The sequence below is a fragment of the Amia ocellicauda genome, chromosome 8, assembly GCF_036373705.1.
Source record: "Amia ocellicauda isolate fAmiCal2 chromosome 8, fAmiCal2.hap1, whole genome shotgun sequence".
In the NCBI taxonomy this organism is placed as follows: Eukaryota; Metazoa; Chordata; class Actinopteri; order Amiiformes; family Amiidae; genus Amia; species Amia ocellicauda.
The window spans coordinates 10271784-10276508 of record NC_089857.1 but is presented as its reverse complement, the minus strand read 5'-3'; positions in this window follow the sequence as shown (position 1 = coordinate 10276508).

The following is a 4725-nucleotide window of genomic DNA, read 5'->3' as shown; positions in this document are numbered from 1 at the left end:
ATAAATGCTGGTGTTATCATTTGATTAAATTTAAAGATGCAGTACTGAAAAAGCTTCTCAAATAATTGTTGTACCATGTTTTTTTTTGTTTTGTTTTTTACTTTAGATTAGCCATATCTCCAGGAATAGTAATTGAGATATTTTGCTGTGATTTTCAGTTGCTGAAGATTGCTTCTGTAAAAAACACATGAAGGAAACCTTTGCTTTGGAATATTGAAACTGCATACTTTGGTATTAATTTGAGCAGGAAAACAAGTGTCAGGACAGGATTATGAATATAGGGGATGAAGCCTGCCAGTCCCTATATATACAGCTCTGGGATTTCTGGACTTCGAGTGGTCTCTTTAATTTTTTCCAGGGTTGTATATATGAGCAACAGCAACCTTTGTCAATACACTGCTAGATGAAGGCCTCCCCAAAATATTTCCATTTGTTTCTACAGTGTCTCTTTTCCAGGGCACTCCAGCCACACATCACATCTTCCCATCCACTATGTAGTGTTTGTCCTGGACATTTTTCATCTATTGGGATATATTCTATAACTTCTTTAGTCCATCTCTGGTCTGCTCTTGGAATGTGTCCGGCTCATTGCCATTTTAACATCTTCACTCTTTTAATGATGTCATACACCTTTATTTGTTCTCGGATCCTTTCATTTATTTTTTCATCTCTTCTTGTTATTCCAAGCATACACCTTTCCATGTGTCTTTCTGTCAACCACAGTTTCTATAACATTTGTGCATTACATGTCCAGGTTTCATAGCCATTAGTGAGCACTGGTAGTATGCATTGATCAAATACTTCTCTCTTCAGGTAAGTGGGTAGATTTCCTTTCAACAGCATGCTGTTTCTTCCAAATGCACTCTTCACATTTTCTTGATATCTCCACCATGCTAATTTGAAGGTAGACATAACCTTTGACTTACTGTATTTACGTATCTGCTGATCTACTTCAAATTTCAAAGATTTAACAAAGCTTTGGTTTCAAGTCCAGTTTTCTTGCTTGCATCTGAAAGTTCTTGAAATTGAATCTAAATACATATACATATATATATGTATATGTGTGTGTGTGTGTGTGTGTGTGTGTGTGTGAGATTGTGTATAGTGCTTTACAGCAATCCATCATTTAAGTTGGCAATGTCCTTGTATAATTCTAAAGGTATTTCATTGATAGTGACATGCAGTTTTTTTGAGTGTACCACTGATGTCAGAAATAAAATCAAGAACCATGTCAGATAGGTTCACCTCCTTTCCACATCTGGGCAGCAAAGTGTACAGAGCTCTATTTGTTATAATCATGATTATTATTATTGTTTTAATAATGCGTTCTTCTTCCTTCAAACTAATGGGAGGATATACAGTAGATCTGATTGCAGATGATAGCTTTGAATAAAACTAATATAAGGCTGCCTTTCAATAATAGGAGCCACAATTAGTGACAAACTAGCCATAGCGGGCCGTCTCATTAGATCGTGGAGTTTTATTTAAAATCTGAGCAGTGTCTCGCTTCCAGTCTATTCACAACCATATGTATACATTAATTAGAGGACTGTGGAGGAGGAGTGGATGGGAGCGTAGCACAACCTGCAGTGTGTGCGTGCCATGATTTTCATTCCGTGTTTCGCTTCAGCTCTGCCCCTACAACAGAGGATCTAATCAATCTGCCGGCTATTAAGTTTGTTAATTGATAATGCATACTAATTAGGCTGAGCGCGGTTACTTTAGAGACTTTGAGAAGGTGATTGTAGGCACAAGTCCAAATGGAGTTTAAAGCAGTCTGCGTGAGGTTAAAACTCATCAGGCAGAGGGGATGGGATTTATATTCCAGTTGGCCAGCAGTGGTGAAAAACCACATTGTTGTAGGAGTAAGCTCTTCCCTTTTTCTGAGAGAAAATATTATTTGATACCATTGGACACATCCAACTGTTTTACTGTGCATTTCTGAATACTCTTCCACGCATATTCTTGTGTGTGTGTGTCTTATTTTTTGTCTTATGTATTGCCTATAAAGATGAATTATGACTAATTGTTGCCTACATTTATTGATTATTTTGATATGATACTCATGTTGTTAAATTGAAATGAAGATAGAAAAGGAGCATGGAGCCATAGGCAGTAAAATGTGAGGGCATTTTAGGAGTTTGTTGTTTGTCTTGTATACAGTACAGGTGGAAGTGTGCAACAGCTTAAGTGCTACAGCATTTAAAAAAGAGCACAACACATAGTGCATAGATATTTAAAATATGTTCTAAGCATATAGTGTGGTCTGCTTGTAAATGTTCATGCCTATATAAAGAACTCAGCATTAACAATAATGGCACTGTTTGAGTATTTTATATTTCTTTAATTATATTTGATGTAACCAATAATATGTTTTGCCAGAATTATACATTTAAAAAAACCTTTGCAAAGGGGGTGCAAACATAACTCTGAAGCATCAGTTTAATGAACATTTCTTTCCTAATTGATTTCTATTTTACTTCCAAGGATGCTCTAAAGCAACGTTTCAATTATTGTCTCAGAGCCGGTACCAGTCTTCTGTTTGCAATCACGGAAATCATAAAAATGCAGCTGCAGTCAAAAATACAGTGAAACTAGGTATATTAATAATAATAATAATAATAATAATAATAATAATAATGTGTGTGTGTATGTGTGTGTGTATATAGCCTGCTACTACTACTACTACTAAGATAGCACTTTTTCATCTCCCTCTTTTGAGGCATCTCCCTCACATGTGCACATGTGTGTGTGTGTGTGTGTGTGTCACACACACACACACACACACACACACACACACACACACACACACAAACAAACAACAAAACACAAAAACTAAAGTTCATCTTTAAGTCACGCAAGATATTTTAGGTCTGGGATTCACTAGCAGTCTGTGTTCACATCAATGGCTGCAATCTGCATGCTTCAGCAAAATAGAAAGGAATCTTTACATCCAATTCAGTCTCAAAGAATTTCATTCAGTGTCATTACAAGGCCAGTAGATCATTTATACTGTCAGACCTGCCTCTACTGCAAAAAATTAGTTTCTAATTTGTATTACCATAATAATGTATAATATGGTTGATTGCTACTGTGAAAAAGTAAACAAAACAAAGAAACCAATAAATTAAACAGCTGAAAGAAAATAACGTTACTGAAGGAGACAACACTGACCACAAACAGCCGCTATATGTAAAAGACCAATAGTATATAATTATTACATTACTATAAAGATGCACTGCACTGCACAGTTATTTTTCAAAGGACAAATAGAAAGATGATTATTATTTATGTGTGATGTGCTTATTGTTATTGTTTAAGCAGTTTCCTCTTTCTGTAGAAATATACTCAATGCAAAACATGAAAACTGTATGTAGGGTATTAATAATTCATGGCAATGGGAAGGAGACATTTTTCTGAAGGCTCTGGGTTTACAGTGCTGCGATTTCATTCACTCTGTTCGACCACTTGTTAAATCTTTTTGTTTGTTTCCCGCCATCCTCTGGGGACCCAGAGACAGACAGGCTTGCCAGATTCATTTTCTGATCAAAGCTGTTTGATTTGGTCAATTTTGCCACATTGGAGACGTTCTCTATTACAGAGATAAATAGCCTTGGGCTAACTGTCAACGAAAACTTGTAAGCTAATAAATTATTCCAATTTCTTCCTGCGGATTTCTCTGGAGACAGCCCTAGGAAATACACTTTTTGATTAGTAAATTTCTCTGTGTGTGTGTCTGGACATTCAGATGTGTCTACTTTGATTAGCGCCATTGCTTTTCAAGTAGATGTTGGCTGAGGGGCTGTCAGCTGAAGGCAGCCCTGATGCATAATGCATAGACAGCACCCGGATACAGCCACCTCTTCCAAGTTGGGAATGGCGGGAAAATTGCCCTTAACTGGAGTACCCTTTCAGAGACACTCTGACCTGGAAGTTTGACAGAACTTTTACTCTGGCAAGGGACAGGGGATGTGCTGCAGCTCAGTTGTAATCACCAAGGGTGGACAAAGCCAGAGGAGCTCGTGTTGGGTTGTGGTGAAAACTGATTGCCTCCTGTTTGTCAGGCCCTTATTCTAGCCTTTCCTTTGCTGAGCATGATTGCCCGAGTCTTCCCCAGCATTGTCTGTCTCTTTGGCTGGGTTGAGCTGGTAACTCAATAAGTGCAGAGTGCCTTAAATTATTATGGCTGCAATATTTTGGCTATAACAAATAAATTGGTGCGTGTGAACACAAGCACACAGATCATTTATCAACCACAAAATGCTCTAAATTATTACCTTTCCAAATCTTATAACAAGGGCATGGAAATACATAACGTAAATTAAACTTTGCAGGGTCAGCGGTTTTTACTTTCACTATTCATCTTTCTTTCACCTTATAGGTTTAAGAACAAGAGTGCTGGGTAATTACATTTCAATGGGGTGCAGCGGTTCATTATCCTTTGCTACACCAGTCTACTGTAACATTTGTAATTTAGAGAGGTATACTGGAAAAGGGAGGCACGTGTTTAATAAAGGAAGGTATACTTTTACTTTACACTGTTCCTCAGGAAATGGTAATGTCTGAATACAAAATATTTTCAGGCACAAATATTTAATTCATCAGACAGCAGCTTAATAAAATCCTGAATGTATTAAAAATAGGGAGTATTTATTATTATTATTATTATTATTATTATTATTATTATTATTATTATTGTTGTTGTTGTTGTTATTATTGTTATTA